This window comes from Schistocerca cancellata, chromosome 8 (genome assembly GCF_023864275.1).
Source record: "Schistocerca cancellata isolate TAMUIC-IGC-003103 chromosome 8, iqSchCanc2.1, whole genome shotgun sequence".
In the NCBI taxonomy this organism is placed as follows: Eukaryota; Metazoa; Arthropoda; class Insecta; order Orthoptera; family Acrididae; genus Schistocerca; species Schistocerca cancellata.
The window spans coordinates 146,891,097-146,903,943 of NC_064633.1; positions in this window are offsets into that span (position 1 = coordinate 146,891,097).

Consider the following 12,847-nt stretch of genomic DNA (forward strand, 5'->3'; position numbering starts at 1 on the left):
GTACTACCTTTGATGAACTGTGGTATTGTGTTGAAGCTGCATGGGCAGATGTACCTGTACACGCCATCCAAGCTCTGTTTGACTCAATGCGCAGGCGTATCAAGGCCGTTATTACGGCCAGAGGTGGTTTGTCCTGGGTACTGATTTCTCAGGATATATGCACCCAAATTGCGTGAAAATGTAATCACACATCAGTTCTAGTATAATATATTTGTCCAATGAATACCCGTTTATTATCTGCATTTCTTCTTGGTGTAGCAGTTTCAGTGGCCAGTAGTGTAATTAACACGTTAGTGGAAAAAGTGTGAGGTATGTTGCAAATTTTGCCACTAATACCTCCATCTCAATTGTCATCGTAGTCAAACCGTTATTCTCCGTTCTTCAACTCTTCATCAGCCTACTCTTTACTCTGTGTACCTTTAAAGCATATTACACACAAAGTATGCCATCCTTTCGTTTCACTTGGAGTTCTACGTCTTGCTCACACAGGAGCAGATGAACTTGTGAATCTTATTGCTTGTAGTGTGGGAGGAACTCGTTTCGAACGTAGAAACGCGATTGGCTGTGTCCAAAACAGACAATGGAGTAACCGAGGCTTGATAGCGAGCGCGCAGCCCAGGCAAGCGAGAGGATGCGAGCGAGGCAGTCAAAGGGCAAGGACGCTCTGAGAAGTTGCTGGCAACGTGTCCAACGTTCAGCCTCTGTCTGACATAGTAGAGTGCTGATTGCACTATTTGAAGTACGACCAATTTGTTTCCATGCAGGCAGAGGAACAGGTTGCTACTTCGTTATGGAGCTGTTTGCCTCGTGCAAGTCTTTCGATTTGACGCCACTTCGGCGACTAGCGCGTCGATGGGGACGTAATGATGATGATTAGGTCAACAGAACACTCAGTCGCATAGCGGAGGAAACCTCCGACCCAGCCGGGAATCGAACCCGGGCCCTTAGGATGGACAGTTTGTCGCTCTGACCACTCAGCTACTGGGGACGGACGCTGTTAATATTACGCTCATTTACGCTCGTGCACTAGAGACACACTTCTGCTCCTGGCCAGTGTAGGGAAGCGGACTGCAGAGTCTCGTAAAATACCGCGATGACTGAGCACCTTCAGTCATAGTTTTCGGAGGGAATAATACGCCCTTTGTGTAGCCGTATTTATTTCCTGGGCGCCACGCTGCATCTCCACGGCGCTCCCAGTCTTTTACGACGCTGAAGGTCTACACTTCGCTGATAACTTGGGTGTTATTTGCATATCGAGCAAATAAGAATTAAATATGTGCAGTTCCACTAGTTCGTCTCTCTGAGTTTATTGTTGTCTGCGCCAACTTGGTTGGTGGTTAAAACTAACAGAAAGTTAACAGTATCAACTTTTGCAGCGTTGTTAACGAACATAACAGCGTACACATTGAGACAGCTGGTTTTGTGCCAGTCTTTGAAGAGGAAATAGTAGGATTTACAATCGTATATTAGTTAGGGTTCCATGTTGTGTATTTTCACTCTTTCATCTTTATTTTATAATTAAACATTTATTAACTCAATCAGCTTTTTCTTATTTAGGATTAGTCATTTTACTCCTCCTGAATGCATTAGACAACCAATAAATATCTAGGGAAGAATCAATGAAATTAATTTTTCATGCCAAAAATACCTTAGTGTTGTCGCGAAAAACAGAGCCATAATCAAATATTGCTAAACCCAGTATTGATGGCATCTTGTAGCTTTAAATGTGTCCGCATATGATAAAAAGACTAAAATACTACCCACATTCCTTGACAACAAAAATTAATCTAGAAGAAGTCCCATTGGAACTCCTTACACGTACACACCATCGGCCAATATGAAAAAGGTTGCATCACTAGCTCTCTGTCACTGGTTGGATAACCACCACGCTGGGTTAGAGTTGTTCGTCCTTAATGTTGTTAACAGGCCTGGTAGAGTACATAAGGCCGTGAACATGGGTCGGATGTTGAGTGATGACCACGAAGAGCACGAAGATAACGCATACTCGTTTGTGACATTATTATCAGCACCCTACAGAGTTTGAAAGGAGCCACTTTGTCAGTCTACATTCGGTCAGGTGGGTGAATCATACAATATCAAGATTTTTGGTGTTTTTGGGTGCAGCGTTGGACTTAATGGGAACGTGGAGGCAGGGATACTCGTCGTCAAGGTACCGAGCGACCACATCTGGCCAACTGGATGGAGGATGGCTGTTTTGTACACCAGGCACATCGTAGCCCCCTCTCGTCTATGCCTGCCATCTGAGAAAGAGTAATGGATTCCCTGGAACATTCTGTGTCATTCCACATCACTGGTCACGAAGAGCCGGCCGGAGTGGCCGAGCGGTTAAAGGCACTACAGTCTGGAACCGCACGACCGCTACGGTCGTAGGTTCGAATCCTGCCTCGGGCATGGATGTGTGTGATGTCCTTAGGTTAGTTAGGTTTAAGTAGTTCTAAGTTCTAGGGGACTTATGACCACAGCAGTTGAGTCCCATAGTCTCAGAGCCATTTGAACCATTTTTTTGGTCACAAAGCAGCGACAGCTATACTACGAAATTACTGTTCCAAGCGCAGGCTGCCGTCAACGCCATAACACGAACGGTTGCTTGTGGGGTGGTTCCGTGACCGGAATGAGTGGGCTGCTGATGAATGACGTCGCATTGTGTTCACTGACGAATCGCTACCGCGGATGACAACTGGCTACCTGGGGAGAGGTCTCATTCTTTTTAGATAGGCACACAGATGTTACTATTGGCGTCATTGTGGGGGGACACGTAGTCCTAATTTCAGGACACGGCTGGTAGCGATCGAGAGAACTCTGACGACATTATAGTACGTCACGGACGTCCTGCTTTGTTATGTACTATCTCTAATGCGACAGTATTGTGGTGGCCCATTTCAACAGGATACTGCACATGTCTCCATGAAGCGTTCGCGTGATGTTGAGGTACTCCCACGTCAAGGTCCCCAAATCTGTTCTCCCTATAGGACGTGAATGAGATAAGCTCGGACGTCAACCCCTTCCCAGTGCCAAACGAAGTGTAGTGCCTCATAAATAACTGAGCTGATACTGCCAAGTTATTTCAAAATACGGTTCGATTTTTTAATCACTAAGATGACACACCCTCTTAACCCACAATGTTTCATTTCGTTTCGTCTTCCCATTGGGAAGTTAGTGAACTATACTCAGCAGAGGAAATGTCGGTATCATATGACGGGTGCATTAGACAATACATGAGTTCAGACCAGCCAAAATAAATAAAAATTACCCTTTGGAGTAAAAATGGGAAGTCAGTTCAAAAAATGGCTCTGAGCACTATGGGGCATAACTACTGAGGTCATCAGTCCCCTATAACTCAGAACTACTTAAACCTAACTAACCTAAGGACATCACACACATCCATGCCCGAGGCAGGATTCGAACCTGCGACCGAAGCGGTCACGCGGTTCCAGACTGAAGCGCCTAGAACCACACGGCCACATCGGCCGGCGGGAAGTCAGTACTTCAGATGATGTGGAATACCAGAACTTAAGAATCGTTGGTTGGGAGGATAAGAAGAAGAAACTTATTCTGTCGTTATGCAGCGTCTAACACGTACAAGTGCAGATATTTCTAATGGTGACTGAGGACGGTGAAATGAACAACATTACGTCAGAATTTACGCCATTTGCACAATAATAATTACAGCTATTAAAAGTTGTAGGTTTTTAGGCTGGTTAGTACCTCCAAGTATGTATGGAAAGAGCAAGTTATTAATGTCTATATTCTCCTGGGCAGCATGTGTCTCTGGTGTCGTCCACTTAGTGGTGCAGTATAACTGTGAAAAAAAAATCAGTTCGTAAAGTATGTGACGTGTTTGTGGCAAGAGAGTTCAATGAACGGAGAAAACAACAAACACACTGATGTGTCTATATATTAAGTCACCGCATATATAAATACCTACGCTCACACTTCTTCCATCCTGTATAGAACTCAGGTGCAAGAGAACAAGCTAATCATTAATCATGGAACGTGTGTACAAAACTTTCCAATTAACATCCCAGAGAACATACAGAAAATGTGGAAACAAACTACAACTGACAAAGAGAAAGATAAGTCTTAACCCTTAACTGGTCTGGTGAAAAGAAATTGCATTACAACTCCAGTAGGGCCTGAGAAACCCCAATGATTGAAAATAAGATGTTATCACAAATAATTGCATTTACTTGTCAAATAAAATACATATTATTACACGTGAATGTGTAATACATGAACTATGTGTATAAACATAAATTATGTGTGATTACATAATTAAATTGTGCATGTAAAAGAAGCCATGTTATTTTGCATAGTCTGGGCAAATACATACACTGTGTTCCAAACAAAGCAACTTATGCCACTTCACAGAAGAAAATTTTGTCTCTCTGTCTTTTTCTCGAGAGCACAACTAACAACGACCCTTTCTGACACGTGGCTCTGGACTCACCACTCCTTCGACTCCACCTCTATTTTTTTTTTTTTTGCAACAACTTGCTGCAGTTCACTTGGATGATATCTGGTTTCGCGTCTATCCATATGCTCTTTGATAAGTACCATCCCTAAAGAAGTCAAAAATTTCCTTCTTGGCATCTACTGTGCTGTTTAATTAGGCTTGCAGTATCACACAATAGCACTGTTTACACGAGCAATGTCCAACATTGCGAAGAAAATAGCCATAGGCCATCTCCTTGTGTGTCTCGAAGTAGTGTATGTACCACACAGCTGGTCAAGGGTATCCACCCCATCCTTTGCCTCATTGTAGTTGGTTATCATTTCAGGTTTTCCAGAGTCCGTCATCTTCTGGTCGTGATGCATGCTAGACAACAAAATAATTGCTTTGTTCTTCTTCAGAACGTATGAACAAAGCGTGAGGTCTGCAGTATGTCCAAAGAAATTGGATCCAATTTGTCTAGGCCGGCTAGCTTTCGGTTCTTGTGGAATTTCACGTTTGTTGACTCTCGCTGTTCCCAGGATGGTGAGCTTCTGTGTTTTCAATTTCTCAGCAAGTTCAATTGTGATGAACCAATTGTCAACAGTCACATTTAGATTTGTCCCTTTGATGGGTTCAATTAATCGCAACACCGCTTTCGTTGGCACTGACATGTTCCTGCGAGCTTCACTTTCTGAACCAATATAAATGAAAGCATTATTCATATAGAAGTCCCTGAAATCTGCAAGGCATAGAACTCTTATTCCACATTTATTGGGTCTTTTAGGCATGCACATTTTAAAAGGGCATCGTCCCCGAAATGGTACCAGCATTTTGTCAACAGTCACAAAGCTTCCAACAACAAAATACTGAGTCCCATTATGGATGAAGGCATCCCAAATTTCACGAATAGGAGCAAGTTTATCTGCTTCCCTTCGCTCTGCTCGTGCCTGGGCAGTCAAACCGCAAGGCTGCAAGAATGAACAAGAATCTCTTGACACTCATAGTGGCCCGGAAGATCTCTTTACCTGTACCATCTGAAGCAAAAAGGCTAGAAACATCTTCGTTTCCTGATTTCAGTAGACCTGCCAGGTATAACAATCCTACCACTGCTTTGATTTCAATCATATCAACATCACCCACAAATGATGGCAGAGGTTGTTTATACCTGCTTCTCATTTGACGGATTTTGTCATTTGAATGATTGACTATAATTTGTAGCATGGTGTCAGTGAAGTATAATTGCCAAGTACCTAAAACGTCATTGTCACGGACATCCTTTGCCGCTCCACGAACACCTGGCAATCTGATAACAATGTTATACGCACGTGTACGTCAATGTGCAGGAGTATTCTTGCTCCACTTGAAACATTTATTCTTTCCATAGAAATAGCTGAAAACACAAGTGGGCGCACAATCTTCTTCCTCGCTGACATCAGTTTCATCTGAAAATGATGTCACCAGGCTCCACTACACCATCTGAGATTTCCGAGGAAGACGATAACTCAATCTCACTGATATCACTGGGAACTGAGTCATCCAGTAGACGGTGTATTTCTTCGTCTGTCAAACCCTTCCTCCAAGCAATGGCACCGTAACTTCTGCAGATATTACAAAAGTTAGAGCAAAAAATGGGAGAAAGTTTCCTGGAAAATGTTCACCTTAATGGAAAAAACACTAACGTTAACGCTCTGGTGGGATCTCACACACCCCGGACTGCTCCCAACTGACAGACCATTTGGAATGAATTCAATGCGATGCCGCGCACAGAGTCATCTACAGACCATTAGAGAATACCAAAATCGCCAGGGCCATCTGTTGCCTAGATATAGAGGTCCGTGTATGAAAAAAGTCCTGGGCTTTGTCAGACCCCAACAGGCCAGTTAAGGGTTAAATATTATCGTAACGAAAAGTGTTTTGTTCATCTGAAACGATTTCAGTACATGACTGCACACCAAAGGCCACGTCTGCCTGATATAGCTATCCTTTTCTCTCTCACCATCTTCAGGATTTGGTTGCAGGTGTTGCAGTTTGTTCCAATGACAGCAGTTTATCATAAGTATGTTGCATGCCTGCCTCTTGACTTTTTGCGCAGATTTTTTTCTTTCTAATGTGTCTTTTTTAGTTGTCATCACGAGTTAGGTGCCAAGTCAGAAACTCCGTCCCACTGATTCTTTAAAGAATGACACCCCCATGTACAAAACTGCTAACCATGCATCTCAATGTTTATGACATCATAACTCCTGAACCATGTGTCGCACAATGATATAATTTTGCAGGTGTATTCAGTTGTACATGTGGATAATGCCTGAGAACTGTGTTGCCAATTGAGTTATTTAGATAGAATTAACAAACTAAACTGTCCTACCTGCTGCTGAAGCTGACAAAATGAACACCGAAAATTTGGTAATCGATAAAGTTTTCTACTTGGTTTACTTCTGTGGGGAGTGTCGGCGAGTAAAAGTTTCGAAAAGATTTGAAAGTATGTGCAAAGTGTACTGGAAGTGGCAAAGTGCCCTCAACCTCGATCGCTAGATGAATACACTGAGATGGCAAAAGTTATGGAATATCGATATGCATTTACGCAGATGACAGCAGCATATCGTACGCGAGGCATAAAAGGGCAATACGTTGGCGGAGCTATCATTTATACTCAGGTGATTCGTGTGGAAAGGTGTTCGACGTGATAATGATCGCACGAGGGTAATTAACTGACTTTGAATGTGGAATGGTATTTGGAGCTAGACGTATGGGGCATTCCATTTCGGAAATCCTTAGAAAATCCATTATTCCTGAGATCCAGAATGCCAAGAATGTGAAGAGAATACCCAGTTTCAGGCATCGCCTCTCACCACGGACGACGCAGTGGCCGACGGCGTTCACTTAACGACCGAAAGCAGCAGCGTTTGCGTAGCGTTGTCAGTGCTAACAGATAAGCAACACTGCGTGAAATAAACCCGCGCAAATCAATGAGGGACGTAAGATGAAAGTATCCGTTGGGAAGTTGTCGTTGTTGTTGTGGTCTTCAGTCCTGAGACTGGTTTGATGCAGCTCTCCATGCTACCCTATCCTGTGCAAGCTTCTTCATCTCCCAGTACCTACTGCAACCTATATCCATCTTAATCTGCTTAGTGTATTCATCTCTTGGTCTCCCTCTATGATTTTTACCCTCCACGCTGCCCTCCAATACTAAATTGGTGACCCCTTGATGCCTCAGAACATGTCCTACCAACCGATCCCTTCTTCTGGTCAAGTTGTGCCACAACCTTCTCTTCTCCCCAATCCTATTCAATACTTCCTCATTAGTTATGTGATCTACCCATCTCATCTTCAGCATTCTTCTGTAGCACCACATTTCGAAAGCTATTTATCGTCCATGTTTCACTTCCATATATGGCTACACTCCATACAAATACTTTCAGGAACGACTTCCTGACACTTAAATCTATACTCGATGTTAACAAATTTCTCTTATTCAGAAACGCTTTCCTTGCCATTGCCAGTCTACATTTTATATCCTCTCTACTTCAACCATAATCAGTTATTTTGCTCCCCAAATAGCAAAACTCCTTCACTACTTTAAGTGTCTCATTTCCTAATCTAATTCCCTCAGCATCACCCGACTTAATTCGACTACATTCCATTATTCTCGTTTTGCTTTTGTTGATGTTCATCTTATATCCTAAGACGCTATCCATTCCGTTCAACTGCTCTTCCAAGCCCTTTGCTGTCTCTGACAGAATTACAATGTCATCGGCGAACCTCAAAGTTTTTATTTCTTCTCCATGGATTTTAATACCTACTCCGAAATTTTCTTTTGTTTCCTTTACTGCTTGCTGAATATACAGATTGAATAACATCGTGGAGAGGCTACAAACCTGTCTTACTCCCTTCCCAACAACTGCTTCTCTTTCATGTCCCTCGACTCTTATAACTGCTATCTTGTTTCTGTAAAAATTTTAAATAGCCTTTCCCTCCCTATATTTTACCCCTGCCACATTCAGAATTTGAAAGAGAGTATTCCAGTCAACATTGTCAAAAGCTTTCTCTAAGTCTACAAGTGCTAGAAACATAGGTTTGCCTTTCTTTAATCTTTCTTGTAAGATAAGTCGTAAGGTCAGTATTGCCTCGTTGGGATAGCATGGCGAAATTTATCGTTAATGTGCTGTGGCATTAGACGAACGGCGCGAGTGCCTTGTTAAAAGCACGACATAGCACGCAGCGGCTCTCCTGTGTCCGTGACAATACCGGTTTGATCCTAGACAACTGCAAAACCGTGGCTTAGCAGATGAGTCCCAATTTCAGTTCATAAGAGAGGATGGTAGGGTTCGAGTGTGGCTCAGACCTCACACTGCCCCGGGCCCAATTTGTAACAAGGCACTGTGCGAACTGGCGATGGCTCCATAACCGTACTGGCTGCAATTACATGGAATGGAATGGCTCCAATTCTCCAATTGAATCGATCATTGACCGGAAATGATTGAGTTCGGCTACTTGCCATTGCAGCCATTTTTATGGATGAAAATGCGCCATTTCTTCGGGCCACAGTTGTTCGCCAGTGGTTTGAGAAACATTCTGGGCAATACGAGCGAATGATTTTTCCAGCCAGATCATCAGTCATGAATCCAATTGAATATTTCTGGGACATAATCGAGAGATTAGTTCGTGCACAAAATCCTACACCAACAGCAATTCCGCAGTTATGGACGGCTGTATGAGCCAGCATGGCTCAATACGTCTGCATCGGACTTCCAACGACTTGTTGAGACCATACCACGTCGAATTGCTACACTACGCAGGGAACTTATGAAGTGCTTCATGACTTTTGTCACCTCATGGTATATTCTGCGTAGCTTGTGTGCCGTGTGTAACATTGACATGTACACATAACCGTTTCGAAAGACACATAAATTTGATTTTAAATCTTTCATAGAATTACTGACCAAATTTAAAAATTAAAGATGCCATCATAACCTATTCATTAAGATGCAGAGCCCTAGATTAAAGGGTTAATACAATAAACAAGTATTAAAATTACAAAATATATATATTTTGTAACTGTAATACTTGCCTGTTGCAGGGTTCTTCCTCTTAATGAGTAGATAACGATGGCGTTTTTAATTTTTAAATATGGTCAGTAACTGTGGAAAGATTGAAAACCCAGTTTTTGTGGCGTCCCGAAACGGTTAGATAGGTAACCTGCAACTGTGGCAATGGACCCTTTTAGCAGATTAGTAATATACATTAATCTTATGTCTCTTCGCTGTGCCATGTTAATCTATCACCTCTTTTAAATTTACTTTATTATATGGCCTTTTCTTCTTTTTGTGCCGGTGGTGAGGCTCTTTGGTATATCCACACCTCTATCGATGCTAAGGCTTTTCTTTTCCTGTTTCCCCAGATTCTATCCTGCACAAACATGTTCTGAAACGTACCTGACGTTTGTCCTCACCATGACAACCACCAGTTGGCCTATCGACTTTACAACAACTTCAGTGGAAAGAAGCCTGCTGCCTCATCTTTGGAACGGCGTCCAACTTCACCATCGCAACCAGTGGTTCCAAATGGTCCACTGACAGGCCTTGAGAGGGCAAACCATGTACTGGCAAACCGAAGTTCATTTATGCTACATACTTAAATATTTTTAACGCTTCTTAACTGACAATAGCTGTTTAATAATCTAAGTTTTGGGTGTATTTATTTTTAATTCTTGACAATGATCTTTTAACTAAGAAATTTTACATTGTTATTCGATTTATAATTCATTGGTTAGTAATGACATTATGCCGTCAGAAGTGGGCGGAGCCTCCATTATATATAGTAAGACGTGCACTGGTTTCTCCAGTAGTGATTCTCCAACAGAAAGAGGTTCGTACTCAATGGTAATTCATTGTTTTATTGCTTTATAGCTTTATGTAAGTCTTTAATGTATGTATCCCTCTAATTATAGCTTTGTATACAACTTGTAGGTCTGAAGATGGCCACAACAGTGGTCGAAACCGGTCACCTTGAGAAATAAATCGTGATCAAGACTGTTTTTAATAGTAAATATTTGTAACACATTGATCACTGCCGCTCCCATAATGTATTCAAAAGTAAATACCTCATAATGTCTCGATGAATTTCTTCGTGTTAGTATTTTTACCCGATCGATTGTTACTAAAGCACTCCTCTCTGTAGGCTTGTTTTCTAGTTGCAACTGTTCTGTCAATACTCCTGTTGATATCTGTTATTATACTTCCCAAATGGCAAAATTTGTTTGTTTGAGTCATCATTTTATTTCCATTTTTTTACTTTGGCCGTTTCTTGTCTGTTCGATTTATGTATCACTATTATTTTAGTCTTGTTTATTTTCCGTGTTTAATTGTCCTTGGCTGTCTAAGGAAACATCTGAGAGGACATTCTACACTGCCTTGCACCCGTCTGGCGCTGGAGAAATTGTAGAGTCCACAAAACGTGCTGGGAAGAGGACAGCAGAGGAAGTGCACTGGGATGCAGTCTGAATGGGAACTCCGCATGCTCGGGTGCGCACGCACACACACGCGCACAGGTGGCGGTGGCTGGCCTCAGAGGGTGCTGCCACGGCGGTATCGCAAGCAGTGCTCCCTCCCTCCCCTCTCCCACACCCTCTGCCTCTCATGAAAGCTGACTGGCCGTCGTAGACAGTCGGGTGCAGCTCTCAGAGGCAGCGCCTGGACTGCCGTATCTTCAAAGGGCGTGACCCCCCCCCCACGAGGAGCTCTCATCAGGCTAATAGGAGGGGAAGAGAGTGGGGGAAGGGGGGAATACCAATAGCAGCGCTGCAGCTTCCCCCTCCGTCCCTGTGATAACCGGCGCAGCGGAACTCCAAAGCGCAGTCGTCACCCGCTCTCGAGTCTCGGATGGAATTTAAGTGATCCCAGTTACGTCTGGGCAAGGTCACCGCACTTGAATGAACGTTGTCCCCAGCCAGTTCAGCACTGTCTTCATCTAACTCCGTAATGTACAAGAGCTTAGCAGCACCTCTTCGTACAATGATGTCAGCGTTCTAGACGCTGTGGTGAAAGAGAACAAACCGAGCATTTTCTTCAATTCTTCGCCAAGAAGGGGGCAAGGGGAGATCCCGACGGGTGGAACTGACCTTACGAAACCATCTATACGGCGATGTAGGTTAGGGTCCCAGGTATCACACGCTGCAGCTACTCACCTCGATGGGCCCTCATTCGCGAGTAATCAACAAAATGACTTACAGAATTTCTTGTCGTCCCTTAAAAATAGCACAATGTTTCAGAACAGCTCAATATCGTAGCTGTTAAATTCATTGGCTGACGGCTATGGGTTCCAGTCCTGTCGGTTGACATCTATTTCTTTTACATATTAATGGCAGTAATTGTGATAATTATTTTTATTACGTTAACTGGTATAAATACATCTTTTATTCATAATCTTTCCCCTTACCACATTACTCGTCGCTTTAACTCATTAATTTGCTCTCACGATTAAATCCTTTTATTATATGTTTTATTCTTTCATCAAGGGATTTTAATCGGTTTTACTCATCAAAAAGTCGATCACACACCTGCGGATCTCCTCTTGTAAGTAAAAATCAAATGAATAAATTCGAAATTGTTTTCTGAGTGCAATTTCCGTTTCGTAAATTTTAATTTCTTTTTACCGAATATAGTCTTTTAGATAGTCTTGAGTCTGCAAGATTATGGTTTGGGTGAAATCACGTTGAGGTTGTTCTCTTTTTCGTCATGTTATTATGGACAATAGTTGAGCAATGTATCTAAACAGAAAACCGTTATAGAAATTGAGACACAGAGAGTGAAAGGAAAAACAAGAATACAGGGGTGGCTGCCACAATAGATAAGATTTTACTTATGAAGAAGAACATACTTGGCTCATCTTAAAAGTCGAGTGTCAATTACTCACAGTAGTCATATTGCTGGATGTTTGTTGCCGGCGATTTCTGCGTAGAAACATCATCACAGTGTGTAATACTTCAAGTCAATGGCGTAAAACGGTCCCTTCATTTCTTACCTACTGATTTAACTTTGACGGTTTTTTGTGATACAGTTACTCATTATAACTCGCCGACTGAGCAAAGTAGCACGAATCGTCTTGGTAGATCAGCACTTTCGAATTTGCTAAGTAATGCCAAACTTTAATAAAAAGTTGGTAGTATATCACACAAATTTACTTTCTATTTGTTACCGATCATCTTGAGGAAATGAGGCCTGACGGTGCAGTTGACAGAAGTATTTAAAAGCCTGTACAGAAACTATGAATACAAAGATAAACTAGAAACATTAAAACAAATAGAAGTTAAAGGTACAAAATTAACAATTACTGTAAATGAAAGCTTAAAGAAAAGCAATACATTTCGCCATACTACAATGGTGTGCAATTTCTCGA